We start from the raw sequence: 17,731 nt of genomic DNA on the forward strand, positions 1-17,731 counted from the left end.
ATTCTTAAGTTTTTTATTATTTTTTTTATTATTTTTTTTATTGTAAAAAACAGCATTTCGTTTATTAGTGGCACTCCGAATTTATAAATGCACAAATAATAAAATCAGTTTATAAACTAAAGAAGATCATAAAAGTAAGAAGTCAATCGAATCCTCAAGGTTGCTTGAACTTCAAGACGGACAGAAGGTTGGTTACTTGTGAAAAAAAAAATGGAAACGTACACATAAATTTTAAATCTTTATTTTAAAAAGGCGTTTGAGACATAAATTTACGATAAAATTAAAGACACTGTCTTCAGATCTTCAAATACAATCTCGCAAATATTTTAAAAGTGTAGCAAGGTCAGATTCATAAAACTAGTTTAAAAGGGGAAACCCCTTTTGATTTAAGAGGGAGGAAGAAAGCTCTGCAACTCCCTTAAAAAATAAAAAAAGCAAGCTTCAACTTTTGCCTTCTGGAGATAGCATGGAAAGACGGTATTTTGCAAATCTATCGCACAAAGACATGTGCTCTCCGGTTCTACTAATGTTTTCTTCTGTAGGGCTTTCATAATCGTTCTGAGTTAAAATTGAGACGCTCCTGGCCGACGAGCACTTTTCACAGCAACAACCACAACTGGAACTACAACCGCTTTGCTGACTGACGAGCCCTACGCCATCTGCTTCGCAATTGCAGCTGGTGTCACAAGAGGATGAATAACCTACGAATAGAAACAAAATGCTTTGTTAGTTTTCTCGATAAATGAAGTATATTCAGTTAGTAAGAATGCGAAATTTGCATCGTCTTAAGAAACTGAAGTTAACTGTAAGAATAGCTGAATTGGGAAGGGGGTGTTAGGTATTGTCCACGCACACGACAATGATCTACGGGTTCCACGGTATTTCGTGTGGTGGATTACGTAAGATTATCAACTCCGTAGTTCGTTAAAGAATACAGTACTGAATTAATTCTATTCCTACCTTGAACAAAATTAGCTGCCGTCAGAGAATCTTCACTTAATGCTGTACTAGAAGATTCGGACCCTGAAGGATCTTCACGCAGCGAGGATTTGCCATCCGTTCGAAGCTTATCCACAGCAAATCCGCCCGATCTTCTTCCTTTCCATGTAGGTGGAAGTGAAACTATCGAAGTCATACTCCTCAATTCCACATCTTCGTACGAAGATGTTCCACAGACACTGATGTTTTCTAAACTCCCCCCTTCTTGGCTCATAAAATGCACATCTTCACTCTGGTTCGTGCGAGTTGCTGCCTCCTCCGTAGACCTTTTAGCTGAAAGCGCCGACTCGCAGACTGCTTTGGCCTTGCATATTATTTCCCAACAAGTTTTACTATCCGGGAATGGCCCATTGATTGGACTTACGGGAGGAGGTGATAAATATTTGTATTTCACACTTTCCGGTGATCCGTCTAAAAAATGCTTTTTGGACGTCAAGTGAACAGTAGGCAACGATTGAGTACTTGATGGCAACTCGTGAAGATTTTCCATTTCTACCTTCGGACTTTTCTTCACAACCGCAAGTATCTGTCAAGTAATTGATTAAGCGGAGAAAAAACTGTAAATTTTCCCTTTACCGATTGTACTACAATGGTTAACGGTCTTGAGAATAACGTTACACTCACAATCCTTCAACAGACTTTATCATTTGTCGTGACGTCACACGCTAACTGTACTCAACGTTGGAACTCACGTATTTGCATTATGTAGGAAAAAAAAATCTACTTTATTACAGGGTGACTATCGCCCCTATTCGGTAAACATTTGCTTCTTATAGCTGACTGCATATTTATGTTAGGTGATACGCTTAGATCTCTAGAAGAAAAAAATAAATCTAGTATTAACCTAATACTTAATATATTTTTTTGAACAGCTAATTATTCTTAAACAACTTTACTGGCTAATCTCATCTCTATTCGTTTTTGTTGTAAATTTACTGAACATGTAACATAACATTCAGGTGAAGACTATTTGGAACAGTTCTTTTCTTTATTTTCGTTAACAACCTTATTATTTGAAGCGGTTCAGTGTACAAACTTGGAAATCTTATAAGACGATAGAATCCATAAGTTTGTTGATGTTAATCAAAATGATCCCTGCTACTTAAATAAAACACCTCTAATGGTTCTATTGGGTAGATTTCTCTTATTTTTACCCCCCCCCCTCACTATTTCCTTTTTCGTACTCTCTCACCCCTATTACGTCATCAAATCAACATTCCTTTGGCGGATTGTGTCGCTAAAATATGATACTGCGAGTGCCATATTTCAGTGAGAAATAATTAAAGTGTTTTACTTTTTATGTTAATTAGGCTTGGGATTGTTAATAAAATAATCATTTTCACCTAATGAACTTTCACAAACATCCACATGATAGGTGATTCGAACCCACTGTGGAAGCTCTGTCTATTAGCCATCGAGTGTAAATTAAACTTGATCACGAGTGGATAACTTTTGTGCTAGAATATAAAAATAAAAGAATACTCAAAAAAAAAAAAATATATATATATATATTTTTTTTTTTTCTCAGATGCTTTTTTTGTGACACAATGAATATATGCTAAGTACAAGCAATTGGTAAGCAAGCAAAAAAAATTGTACCTAAATATCCGGAATATTATAATCACTTGCCAAGGGCAAACGGGTGAGCTTGTAGTAGTACACATTTGGACGGATGGGGACTGTAAAATATTGTAATTACCAGTGATGCTGATATACAACATAGTTTATTAAATATCAAATTAAACTTTCTAATAAAATATATTCTTATTTTAATCGTTATTTTACGCAAGTGTGCAAAAGTTTATACTTGAAATATTTTCAGGCTAGGAAACCTGTAATGTGTAGGGAGGGCAGCTGCTTTCCATCGAATTGTTTATTGTATGCAATAATACACAGCCCACACCGTTCTCAGGCATAAGTAATGCCATGCCTTATGATGCCTTAAGATCACTACCAACTGATTTCGATTTTTTTCCCCATTTTTTTTTTTTTTCAAATTTTGAAAATTTCAAATTTTAATTGTTACTATAATAACAAAATAGCATTTTTTTTTCAATTAATTTATAACAGAGTGCATTTAATATAGTATTTATGTTTATAGACTTTTTAGTATTTATGTTTAAGTAAAATATTGTTAAGAGTTCACACACGCAATAATAATAGCAAACTGAATAACGCATTTGGAATTTTTATTCTTCATTACCAGAGCGAAAATGACAGCACATGCTGTTCACCCAACTACAACGTCTTATATAGGTACAGCTGTATATTCCCGAATTAAAGACATGCTTATTAATATTCCGATCGCACATTTTTTATGTCACAAAGGTCACTTTCATAGTTCCTCCATCTGCCCATACACGACGCATGTTTCTCATTATTTCTATGTGTTTATATCATTGACTTTTAAAGTAAATATTTCATTTTTACTTTATTTTAAAAATACAATATTTTATCTTATTTGTAAATGCTTTCAATTTTTTTTTTTTTTTCCTCGGTGAAAATCTGTTACCTCACCAAGGATTTGTAGGATGTTTGATAAACAGTCTCTTATCAAACAGAGACTGTTTATCATCATTAATATCCGGATTTTATTTCGAGACAACTTTTTTGACCTTTTCGGCACGAAATGTTTTGTGATAAATGTGACCCGTTACGCACGAGTGAACTTGATCTTTGAATCGCTAACGATATAAATAACTTAGCTTTCTATAACATAGCGCTGTGGAAGTCTAAAAGTCATTTCTTATCAAATTGTCCAGAAATATTACCGAAGTGACGCATTTGATATTCAAATAAGATCGAAACTGTATGAAAAGGATGTGCAGACTGGTATTGTATGCAATTATCCGGAATATTATATGGTGCTGCCATCTGTTCGTTTGAAATATAACTATCAGATAGAATATTAATTTCATTGATTAAATTTCGATTCTATTTGGTTAAGTAAAGAGCTAAACTTATTGTTGCTGCTGAAATATCTTCAAAATAAATACAACTTTTTTTGTAAACTAGTTGTTTGAGCAGTGACGTAATATTTATCATTGTTGGTGCACTTACATCATTATATATTATTATTATTATTACGTGACTCCTGCAAGGAGCCCAAAGATGAGTCTTTGGGATCCTTACATCTCACCGCTTACTGCTTAAATCTTCACCTACACACAAAAACACTACTAACATCAACGCCATCTACCGTCCATCATCAACAACAACAGCCTTTTTTGTAATATTTATTAATTTGTATAATATAATAATTAATTTGTAATATTAATTATTATATTATACAGAAACAGAAAATTGAGTTATATGCATCATTGAGTTCTTTTTAGGGGAAGGACTTTTGATATGAAACGAAAATTAATTTTACTCGATCAAAGCTTATGTTTTATCATACAGAAACCTGGAAACTGGAAAAAAGCACTGGTTATCCCAATTTATAAAAAAGAAAATAAAAATAATTGCAATAATTATAGGGGAATTAGTCTGCTGAATATTCCTGCATATAAAATATATGCAGGAATATTAAAAGATAAACTAAGCAGCATTGTGGAGGACAAACTACTAGAAGAACAAAATGGTTTCCGAAAAGGCCGATCCTGCAGAGAATTAATTATAAATTTGACATATTTATAATTAATTATATTTTTCCGTAAGTTACATGTATTAACACACACTTCTCTTCATTTAAAAGTTTGGACCCTTCTTCATTCATATACAAGATGTCAGAAAGGATGGATAGCTGGAACCCACCTGAATCATGGAAGAGAATAACTTGTATCATGATGATTCGTGCCCGCCATCAAAATAAGGATATTACGACTGCTGCCCAATGCTCCCTGAATACAGTAAAAACAATCAGGCATGAACTAGAGACTTGCAATGGTGACTACGAGGATGTAGCAAGAAGAAAGATCCCTAGCAGACGATCTGATTGCGTTCGTACAGCAGAATTCCTCGCAAATCTGCAGGAACAGGTGTTGAAGAACCCTGGCATTGGAATTCGGGCTTTGTTCGTGGAGTTGCTAACTGTAGTCAAGCCCTGGATAACAAGGGTAGCCAATGGTAGGCCGTATGTATGGCAGCAGGATTCGGCCCCTTGCCACACCTCTGGGAAAAGTCAAAAATGGTTGTCTGAAAATTTCTACGACTTCACCAGTCCAAATGTTTGGCCTCCAAACTCCCCAGACCTTAACCCCATGGATTATTTTGTATGGGGCGCAGTTGAAAAAGACACCAATCGCACTTCCAGTAATACAAAAGCCCAGTTAATGGATAAAATTAAAACAGTTTTTGCGGCCCTTCCCAGGGAGACTGTAGCATCAGCTTGTTCGAGGTTCCGAAGCAGAATTGAAGCTGTGATCGATGCTAATGGTGGTTATTTTGAGTAAATCTTGTTGATAGTATTGTAATTAACTCTGCCTGTAATGTTTTTTTGTCAATTCATTAAATTTAATAGATACAAAGAAGATTTTCTTTTTCCTTACGAAACTGTCAAATTTATCCCGAACACCCTGTATATTCTCTTAGTAAGAAAAAGAAGCAGCCGATTAAATTCAATATTTGCAGCGCCGTCTAGTAGTTAATTTCACAATTAGCGAATTGGTTAATCGTCTACACATGACGTCACTTCAATGTTTTAGTACAGTACTGTCGTCTGATGGACAAGAATATATTTTTAACGACTCTACAAGAATACAGTCTTTTTTAAAATAGAAATGAAATTACAAATTACAGTATTGTGGATTATGTGCATTTGAAAGAGTTTATCAAAAGAAAAAAAATTGTCCTCCTAACAACGTGAGCAATTATGAAATATCTGCAGTCATTCTTAATTATTTCATCATAACAATATAAAAAAAATTAGGGAAGATGTAGAATTTCCTTAGTGCCGCAAAAAATTGGTTGAAATCAATTTATTTTATTTCATTTTTTTCAGTAGGCTATTTTTAGTTTCTTGTTTATTTTTCTTAGTTTTTCAAGAACTATCCCAATGTTATAATCTTACAGTACACGAAATTCCTTTTCCACCAATATCCATTTTCAATTACGAACGTCATGTGATACCACCCATCAACTCCGCTATCAGTGCTCTCCCATGCAATGCCACTTGACGGAAGGAGGGGGGGGGTAGCAAGAGAAGCTCGCCACATCCCTATGCGTGTGTGTGTCGAAATCGTTTACCCTGTCCTGCCGACGCATGTGACCGTTCACACTTAAAGGCTAACGGTGTCCGTCTTTGAGATGTAAGCAGTTCACATGACTAACAGCCGAAGAATGTAGACGTACTAAAAGTTTGCCATGTACGGCAAGTTCAATTGACCCCTTTTTAGAAGCGGTCGTGTCCCCAAAGTATTCTTGAAGTTGTTATGTTAAATAGATGGCAAGGGTGATGATTGAAAAATACTTCTTTCGACAAGTTTTTTTTTTTTTTTTAATTAGCTCATAAAATTATTAAATGTCGAATGCACTTCTGTACAATCCCGGAAGTGATCTAAAGCCATTGGACAAGTCACTGTCAAGGCCGCCATTTTGTAATAAAAACAAATCAACTTACAGTAATAAAACATGCAATGGCTTTAATTAGCAATTTTCAGAAGCATAATATTTTCATGTAAGGTTTAAGCGAATAAAGTTAAATGTATACGTTGAGATGTTAGCAATGAGGGACTACTTCGATCATTAGGGATTTCAAATCTAGTCTAAGGCGCGAATAACATTTACAAGAGATCTTCTTCTTGCAAAATAGCCAAACCAGCCACAGAACACACTCGCGTAGATAGACTAGCAAACAATGGAAATCAAATTTCTATCCTATCTCGTAACAATGAGGTTTATGAAAATGAAATCCACTTGACTGTATTTAGGCTTAATGAAAAGGATCATTAATGACGTAACACGTGACTTTGATGGATTTCAATTTGTTGTAACTTCTACGACAATACCATGATTAACTGCAATTGCAACAATAACAGAAGAATGCAAAGCTCATGTGATGGCTGTATATTGTTCCGTTCAACTTTCACTTGAATATATAATGTAACTGATACCACAAATACATCAAATGACTAACTACCGCATCGAGTCATTCAAATATTTCTATTACTTCGAATGACACGATATAATTTCGTTGCTACGTGCTCACAATGCTATGGACTTCGGCTTTTATCGATACAATGGTTTTAACTGTGAGCGCTCCTTCTTAAATGTTCGAACATAAAAATGACAAAGACCTTTGCTCGTTTTTATGTTGGATTTATTTGTTGCCAAGCAACACACCTAGTTTGTTTGTTTTTTTATTGTTCTAATATTAATAGTTTATTGCTTGAATTTTTTGCAACAATGCGATTTGTTTTCCCATTGTTGCATTTCGATTATCTCACTTGGCTATATATAATATAAAGGCGAAGTTACAAAACATACAAGATTATGCAACGATATAAATAAAAATAAATGTCCAAGAATTTGGAGTTCGGAATGGCTACTTATCTATTATTAAAGGACATGACCGCTTCTTGAGTCATTTTCGGCAAATATTCGGATCAAGGCCATTCAATTCTCTACGATAAACAATTATCTGTACAATACAAGACGACTAGACGTTCTGGTTTTTCTTGGAGAATCTGGATTCCAACTAGTGTCCTACAAACGTTTCCTAAGATGTTTTTGTTGTCCTAGATTTTTATTTCACTGATGAAACCTTTCAAAAATAATTATAAGGACTTCTTTAAATAATATAAAAAAGGCATCCGTGTATAATGAAATTGTAAATAAAAAAATAAAAAAAACGAAGCAATGTATAGCGAAAACATCGCATTTAAAATCCAAAAAATAGTCAGAAAAGACATCATTCTTGTACGGAATAATAACCTTTGGCAAAAGAATAAAATTGAATAGAATAGAAAGAATAGAACATAACTATATTAATAAATAATGTAACGTAAAAATGATGCATTTCACAATAGCATTAATGTATGATGACGTTGATCATTGTCTTTCGAATCGTTTGGTCAAATTTTGTTACTGAAAAACATTAAAAACTAAACCAAATTTGAAATATATTAGTAGCCATCCCGAACTCCAAATTCATGAAAATCCATATAGCTAAAGCAATGGAATAACACGCATATAGACACGTGGACAAAATGAATCTAACAGCTGCTATATATTTAAAAAAATAATAGCAATATGGATATGTACCTAACGTTTTCAAGAGTAACATATACAACCTATCCACTATAAAGGAGGAAAAATAAATAACATATGATCTCAAGTTGGGTCTGTTCAAATTACTGCCCAATTAACTGAGAATATGAAGTCAGTGTATTATTATCTATTAACTGTGTATTCTTTGGCTGGTTTGTCTATTTCACGGAGAAAAATTTTCCACCTTCCTATAAAACTTGTTTATGTTATCAACTTTGTGTGTTGTCCCTCAACCTAAATGGTTTCACTGGGGAATTATTATAGAACAAGGGGATTTTCCGTTGTGTTTCCCGGAGGACAATCCTCCACAATCCTCCAAGTAACTCATCTTTGATTGCAAAGCAGTAATAAAGGTTGGTCGCATCATAGACGGGAATCGAACCCAGATCTTTCCAAACAAAGGATTCCATCGAAAACCAATTGAGGTACGCATGCTCCAATTAACTATATTATTAAATATAACTTTTATATATTTTTATAAATGAATTATTATACAAAAATAGCTCAGACTGAATATCAGTGAAGGCTGAAACATGAAAACTGGTTGCAAACCTGTCTTTAAAAATCTATTTAGAGCTAACGGAGCTCCGTCAACTATCTTTGAGAAATAAAAGACATTAAAGAATTTATTCAAACTAATAATTATTATTTTATATAATTATTCAAAATTCAGAAAGTAATTTATGACAGTGTCGTACATTTTTTACGATATATAATCGAACAATTTGAGATGAGAATGCCCTCTCCTGCCAATAGAAAAAATATTTGATATTATAATAGAAAAAAATGAATGCATATATTTACATAACACACATAGTGTTCTGTGGACAGAATACACAAATTTACAAATAAGCTTTCTTCTTACACGTGCGTGTAAATCTTAGATCAGAATATAAACATGCTTTGGCAATTAATGAAAAGTGATAGATTATTCCAGTTTGCTCAGCCATTAGAACATGTCGTGTCCCAATAAACTCTCAACTCGTGTTGACAATTATGACCACAACGTAAGCTGCAACATGTCCACTAACTAAACAAAGAAAACCAGGCCAGTAGTTAATGAGGTTAGTACAAGTGGTATAGCAAAGGCTGATGCCGTTTTAGGGATGGAAAAGGCACGAAGCATTGCCTCACTTTATAATTCAATAGACCCAAGTAGGCAATGTTCTAAATTATAAGGTCTGGGACCTTGACTCCTTTCTTCCTAGTGTTTCCGCTTTTTGGTATAAGGCTCAAGCAAATGCTTCAAAAAAGATTGTGATGTTCTCCTATACAACAAGCCATTGCTGCTATTTTAATTTATGTTTAAGTTTGAGATTTTTAAATTTAAATTATTTCATTTAAATAAACAGTAACATGGCTTTCTTTTATGTGATTCTTATTTCGCTCTTCCAAACTTTCGTTGAATGTATCCTGCCTGTCCATATTATCCACTTCATCAGAGAGTTCTACCAATTGTTCAAAACCCAGTTTAATTTTTTTTTAATGTTGTTAACGAAACCAAGAGGAGTAATTTCAAAAGTGAATACCGCGGACCTATTCCAAAGCTTATCCATTTAATATTACCCTTTGACTCGTCCCACAGTACACGTTTCCTTGATTCTGGAAGTTTAGGTTATTAATAACGAACGTCTGCGAATAAGCAACTATGGCAAATATGTTACTAAAATCGAAATATGCAATATCGAAATAATTCCTCACAGAATTTCTTAAATAACAATGCTACAATAAATAAGTGATTTCGTTAAACCTGATCTGATCTGCTTTTTTTTACATACTAAAAAGAAAGTTGAGAGCGGATGGGGGTTAGGAGAAACTAAAGGACCATGTGTGGGAGCAGAATAGCCTAAGATGGACTGGATTATTTTCAGTTACGACCGAAGCAACTAACACTACGAGGCCAGTGGTTTGTCTATTAATTGCATACATTCTTCTCGGTGGTTTGGGTGTTTGGTAGAATGAAAAAAAAACTCTTTTCCAGAAGGAACAACCCTTCCGCCTTCGTATGAAACCGACTAACTCACCTTCAATTGAAAAGCCTTGATAAACGTTCATTGTGTCCTAAGCGGGATTCGAACCGAGGTTTTTAACAACCAAAAAAGCAACTTGTTACTCCTGATTAAAAAAAAAAAAAAGAGGAAAACTAATGATCCCCATTGTCATTTTTTTAATGTTTTTATTGGACATGCAAAACAGTTACTCAAATCAAAAAAAAGTTCCAAAATGCACCACAATGTCAAAGTTGCGTGATATGCAAATTCCATGAATTTGCGTATCACGCAACTCGGCAGATGCCAGGAGGGTGTAAAAAGATGGACACGGGATTTTTTTCCTTTCATCCTGGTTGTTAATATCTTACACGGCGATGGCACTAACTTTGCCCCACCGTACTTTGCTCGTGAAGCTGTACTACCTAAACAACTGCAGTGCTGCACTCCGGAATTTCGTCGCCTGAACAAATGTCGACGAGGTCAACTATCTCCATGTGATCTGCTATGAATGATTAGTCATTTTGAAGAAACGGAATCGTTGGAAGTTACACCTGGCAGAGGTCTCAAACAAATCCATTTCACAACAAGTGAATGAAGTTGCCACTGCTGCTGTGGAGCAGGCCATGAATAACAACCTTGGTTTGTGCAGTGCACATGCTGTATCAAGACACATGGATGTGCCTTACACAGCTGTCTGGAAAATTCTACTGAAGATTTCCATATCATCCATTCAAGATAACCCTGACACAGGAGATGAGCCCGCAGGACTTTCGACTGACATTCGCATTAACCTTCTTTGTTCGAGTGGAGTTGGAGGCTTGCGTGGCAGTGGGTGATTTTGTGGGGAGATGATGCTCATTTTCACCTGAACGTATCTGTGAGTACTCACAATTTCCATGTATAGGCTACGCAAAACCCGCATGGAATCCAACAAATTCCTTTGCATCCCAAAGTTGCTGTCTGGTGCGGGTTTATAGCTTCGTTTATCATTGGACATTCTTCTTTGAAGACATTCGCCAGTCGGGTCCTGTGACCTGCTCAGTTACTGCCGAGAGGTATCGCAATATGATAAACAATTTCGTTGTGTCACAGCTACAGTAGCGTCTTTGTGCCTAGATTCAGTCATTTTCATACAAGATGAGGCACCTCCACACATCGGTCGATCCGTACAGGAGGTTCTTCGAGAACATTTCACGGAAGCCAGAGTGATCAGTCGTGCGTTTCCCACTGCATGGCCGCCTCGTTCACTTCATCTGACCCTCCCCTGTGACTTCTGGCTCTGGAGATTTCTCAAAGATAGAGTTTATCGAGATCATCTTGATAACTTGTCAGCGCTGAAAGACAGCATAACGCACCATCAGTCCCGACCAGCTGCGTTCTGCCGTTGAACACGCTGTACAAAGGATTCAGTGTGTGGCACATGGAAAGAGCAGCATATTGAACAGTACAGTCCGTGAATGCATAATGGTAGTGAATAAAAATGTGTTATTTATGCTTTTGTCGCATTTCTCCTTCTTACACACAGAAAAATGACTGCATTTACATTCGGGTCCACCATATAGCGTCCCTGGCGGTGAATTTTGGAAGTACTTTTTCTTTTTCTCAGATATCGCTTCCACGTGACGTACAATGTATTCCTACAAAGTTTTGCAGCATTTCGATCACGGGATGACGCACCACAATGCCTTAACAAGGATACTTTCGACATAGAGAATGATCAAAAACCACCTGCTTGCGTTGCTATGGGCGATTCATAACGTTACACTCTTTCAGAATTATTAATATGAGTTTACAGTAATATGAACTAATTAATAAGAAAATATTTTGTTCACATGATAGCTACAATATTATACTGTCTCGATTATATTAAAACCCTTTTATAATTTTTTTAAGTATGGATGTTTTAAAAAACTATCGGGAACAGCTACTAAAGTAACTGTCACATGTATTTGTGAGATTTCTTTAGGATGGTGTCGGATATGTCTTAGGCCACTTGATTATTTAGTCTTCCATTTCGAAACAAAATGACGGACTAGAAACACAGGATTTAGGCTCTTCTCTCACGATTGGCTGAATGTAATTTTAAATAAAAATCCAGTTTTTCTGGATCCGGTTTTGTTTCAAGATGAAGGGAAAAAATCACGAAGTAACCTGAGACACATTCAAGTTTGCAAAATATGATTTTCAAATAAAAGAAATATAAAAGCATATAAAAATTCTTCTTCGTTCTTTCTTTCTTTGCTCTTCATCGAATTTATTCGATTATCCATATGCCAAACATAAAATAAAGGGATTCGTGATTTTCTTTTCTGTTCTTGCTACCCTAAGTTAGATATGAAGAAAATGGCATTTTCAGGCCATCTTCATTTGTTGCTATTTATTTTACACAGATGGTGTTTCCTAATAGAAGAATCCGTAGGTCACTCAGTATAGATGAAGCTCTTTGGTTGAAAGACCAGACTTCGAATCCAGTCTAAGACTCGAAGAACTTTTCTAAGGACTCTTCACCTGAAAGCGAGTTAGTCAGTCTCATATGACTATATCAGGGATTTTCCTCTCGGAAACTCAAGTTTTTCATCCGGCAAACAGACTAGAAGAACACACGTAAAAAAATCCTCCCCTATATATTAATCTGCACCCCGTTTGCTCTTGCACACTCTTTCTTCAATGGAAGGTTATAGGAAATAAGTATAAGATAGCCGAAAAATTCAATCCAAGCAATGGATGATGACAAACCGACATATAAAATTGCTACAATAGGATTTCGGTTCTGAATGCCTACAAGGTAAAACGTGTAGGGTTACGCGTGAGCGTAAATTGGAATAGGATAAGATAGGTCATGTAAATGGCCATATTGGATTGTTGTTATTATTGATAGCATGTTATTATTGATAACTTCCAACTCACAGTCAGAGTTCGAAGTTATCTGCGCAATTTTAAGTACTTTGCAAAAGCATGTTCGCTACTTTAGGATTTATTTTAAATAAATCAAGAAATAGTGTCATTTCAATAAAAAAAATGAATATTTCATATTTATATCGACTTTTTTTCGGCTCTTATTATAACCTTTACCAATATACAACATTCTTCGGTTATTATTTCATCTGTTATTTGTAATTAGCCAAATGCGCATAAATTACCGCTGGGATAGCAAAAATGGAAAAGAAAATATTAATTTTAAGATTAATTGAAAGAAAAGAAAAGATTTAAGATGCCTCTCAACACATTAAACTTACAAGAAGCAGGTGGTAACAGAGCCGGACACTAAATAAAAAAATAAAAATAAATAAATAAAAAACCAGAAGAACACACACACACACACACACACACACACACACACACACACACACACACACACACACACACACACACACACACACACAGAGAGAGAGAGAGAGAGAGAGAGAGAGGAGTACTAAAAAAGAAGCATATTCTACCTATACAAAAATTCGCTGCGAGGTCACCCTCAGCGATGCATGCCATGTAAAACAACTTGTCTCGTAGGCCATCTGCTTGTTGCTGGTAATTACCCTCGTTTTCTCTTCTCAGTGTGGGCAGTAAATGACAGGCAAATTACAAAGTAATATGTCTGTGCATCGTCTCCTACTTCAATAACCAGCTGTCTCAAAATATCCAACGTAAGTATACGAAATAAATGAAACCATAAGAGAATTGTATAAACACTGAAAACTCTTTTACAGCAGATGTAAAATGAAAGAAAGCCCACGGGCGACAAATCGACAGACTCGAGATAGCAACGTACTGAATAAATTGATAAGGAATAACCACGGATTTGTACCAATGCATCTCTATATTATGAAACCCAAAGGATTAGAGGAAGTACGAGGGGCACTCGTATAAGGGAGAACAATCCGCAACCCAGAGATCCAGAACCAAAGAGGAGACGAGAACCACTCCCTCTGTCCCCCCATGCTGCACAGGGTGGGTTGGTGAGAGCAGTAGCGAGCAGTAAAGAATTTATCCTAATAATCAGACAGATTCGAATAAATCTGTTAAATATCCTTCGAATGATTGCAGTATATTTATATAGTGAAAAAGGCAAAACGAAATGCATGTAAAACACCAAGCCAAGGAATGCAGTATCTACATATAAAATTACGACAATAAGATTATAACAAATGTTATTACAGTAATACACAGAGTTAAAGAGGAATTATTATACATTATGTATGCATAAAAATTAAGTTTAGCAGTGTGGTATTTACATATCAATAAAGTTACAACAAGGCAACACAAGGCTACAGAAATACATGATTGGTCAGAAATTAAACTAATGAATAATATATACATTAGTACTCAACTCCTGCACATACACATCACAAAACATTACATATTTTGTAATATATACGTACAAAAGTTAAGTGAAGCAATATAGTATTTATATATACTGCTTCCTGCCATGATGACTTGCCTAGTCTCTTTAATACGCATACCAAAAAGGACGTATGACAGTTTGAAGTGTGTGGTATTGAGCTTCCCAGTGCAGAGAAAAGAGACGTCCATGGATAATCTCGAAGAGACTTTATCTTTAGGGCATAATTAAGAGACTACTGTTTCCGTGGAAGTGATAGAGCTGGTTCATTTGCTTCAACATAAAGACTCTGAGTGGGTGATGTGCGAAAGACGCCACTAACTATCCGTATACCCCGATGATGGATGGAATCCAACCATCACAGGTTACTCTGTGTTGCAGAACCATAGACTGGATACCCATAATCCAGCTTTGAACGTATAAGTGCACGATAAAGATGGAGCAATGAAGCTCGATCAGCACCCCACCCAGTAGAGGATAGAGTGCAAAGAAGGTTCAACGTTCTTGCAGTTTTCTCTTGGTTGACGAATGTGTGCTAGAAATGTAAGTTTTCTGTCAAAGATGAGTCCCAAGAACTTGGTTTCTGTAGCTACTGGAATAACAGTATGTCCCATTCTTAATTCAGGATCTGGGGTGAAGAGTGCGTTTTTGAAAACCTAAACCAATTATTAAGAGCCCACAGAGAGACATGATCACTTGCTTGCTGAAATTGTCTTTCAATTACCCTCATGTTACGTGAGTGACAGTAAATTGTGAAGTCATCAACATATAGAGCATTGTCTACAGTGGGAAGAAGCTGTTCGGTGATTGAGTTAATTTTAACAGCGGAAAGTGTCACACTTAAGACAGAGCCTTGGGGAACACCCTGTTCTTGATAATATGACCGAGATGACGTATTTCCCACTCTGACTTGGAAAATTCGCTTGCAAAGAAAGTTTTTAATAAATACAGGAAGGTGTCCTTTAAGACCCAGGTTATAGAGGTCATAACCTGGGTCTCAAAAAACTTATGACACAGCCTGGAGAAATGGCTGTGTCATAAATTTTTTCCATGTCAAAAAAAATCAACTAAAACAAGGTGTTCTTGCTTCAGAAATGCATCTTTTATACAAGTTTCTAAACGAACCAAATGGTCTAAAGTTGAGCGATGTCTACGGAACTCACATTGTATATTGGAGAGAAGATTGTTGCTTTCTAAATACCAGAGAAGTCTGATCCTACGTACCATTTTGAATGAGACAGTACCGTTTTTTCATATTTCCCGACCGTCCCGTTGTTTTAATAAAAACTATAAATATATTTTAATATTGGTGAATCATAAATTATTATTCATAACCTATAATCGTATATCAATATCATGGATACCAGTAATTTCTATAACCATGGAGTAGCATTGTTCGAGCCTAAATATCGATATCTGCAGTGATTTATTCAGAGAAAATAAAAAATGCATGTTGGCAACACTTGCACGTCTCAGACGGGGGGTCTGCTGTAGCATTAGTTTTTGTTTTGCCTATATGCTAATCGGAAAGGTGGCTTTGTTATTCAATGCCGGTGGTTTAAATTTCATATATTTTTTTAAACTTTTAAGTCTTATTTTTTAAAGCTTTAAGTCTATCCTTGCAATGTCAAAGAGACGAAGCTGCAAATTTAATTACGATCTACAGAATAAATTCAAAATTTTTGAACTGGACAAGCTGTGTAGTAATGGAACAAAAGTGGTATGCCCACATTGTAATGTCCATTTTTCTGTTGCTCATGGAGGCAGACGTGACATATCAACCAACATCTACGTAGCCAGAAACATAAGAATGACTCTGGCTTCAGTTAAAAACATCAGCTCGTTTATGGTGAGGCGTGGTGTTGATAGTGAAAGCGATAAAATTGCAGCAAGTGAAGCTCCTGTTGCTTATCATACTGTGCGTCACTGCCGAAGTTTTCGCGAAAATAACTGCTTGTCGACATTGATAAATAAAATTTATAAACCAAAATTTTCTTCAGCACGTACCAAATCAGAATATTTCAGCTACAGAAGTAGCCATGAACATTGAAAATCTTGTAAACAATTTAGAGTTTAGAAAAAGTGAAGTGTTTGTAACTACTCGTGTCAAAAACAACTGAAAATGTTAGTATATTCAGGAGAAATTAATGAGGCTAAGTTTTTTTTATGTATTTGAGAGTTTCTATAAAACCAGCTTAGAATATATCAACAAGTGGAAGTGCAGTTTAGGAAACACTGAGAAGTTCAAGTGGGTGTTACTAAGGAAGCCACCTGAATGGAAATAAATAGGGGACAGCCTGAACGATGAACTCATCACACGCACAGAAACAGAAGAAACTCGTGTATTCGATCAATGGACCCTCATAAAATCTATAATTGTGAGGCAGTTGGATACATGGAATAAAGAAAACATTCCTGTGTCTGATAGATGGTACAGATTTTTTCTGAAATGAGCGAAAAACGCCTAGACTTTCAATACTTTTGTAATATTGTAGAGTTTATTCTTTGTCTTCCAGGAAGTGCAGCACTTGTTGAGAGAATATTTTTTCTGTTATGAACAGTATGTGGTCAAAGGAGAAATCTAGATTAAATGCTGAGACAAAGGGCTATGTTAGTTGTAAGACAAAATTGTGTCATGGAGTGTGAGAAGTTTTATGATAAGATGTTGAAAGACCGAAATTTGCTGCGTAAGATCACTTCATCGGAGAAATATTCATGGTACCATCAGGGTGAAATACAGTCTCCCCCTCTACATCTAAATTTTTGTATGGTTCTGTCACTGAAGAATAATGGTAACTCCAATATGTGTATGTAATAAAACTTTTTTATCGTCTTTTTCATAAATACAGAATATTACATAACCCCCGTCCCGTTTTTGCCATCCCAATGTCCCGTTTTTGTCTCAAGGAAATATGGTCAGCCTAGGCAGTAACCATTTTCTCTAGTATCTTATAAAGACAACTGGTCAGAGAGCAATGGGTCGATAATTGTTTACTTGTGTTGGATCTTTTGCTGGTTTTAGGATGGCAATGACAATTGACTTATGCCAAGAATTTGGAAACTCTTCCTCTGCAAGTATTCTATTGTATAGTAAGAGAAGGAGATCCATAGAAGATGATGGTGGATGTTTTATCATTTCATAATGGATGTCATCAGGTCCTACTGCACTAGGGTAAGATTGTAGGAGAGCTCTTTTTAG

The 17,731-nt window shown here is 35.6% G+C and overlaps 1 long non-coding RNA gene across 1 annotated transcript in view; it reads right to left on the reverse strand.

Moving 5' to 3' along the window:
• Positions 1–226: 226 nt before the first annotated feature.
• Positions 227–17,731, reverse strand: part of LOC150094248 (uncharacterized) — a 28,016-nt gene continuing 10,511 nt past the window's right edge. The window contains exon 2 of the long non-coding RNA XR_016550222.1: positions 227–701. This is a non-coding gene — a long non-coding RNA (uncharacterized LOC150094248). The remainder of the gene's footprint in view (positions 702–17,731) is intronic.

The sequence above is a fragment of the Typopeltis vanoorti genome, chromosome 22, assembly GCF_054136105.1.
Source record: "Typopeltis vanoorti isolate ZY-2024b chromosome 22, IOZ_Tvanoo_1.0, whole genome shotgun sequence".
NCBI classification, from domain to species: domain Eukaryota; kingdom Metazoa; phylum Arthropoda; class Arachnida; order Uropygi; family Thelyphonidae; genus Typopeltis; species Typopeltis vanoorti.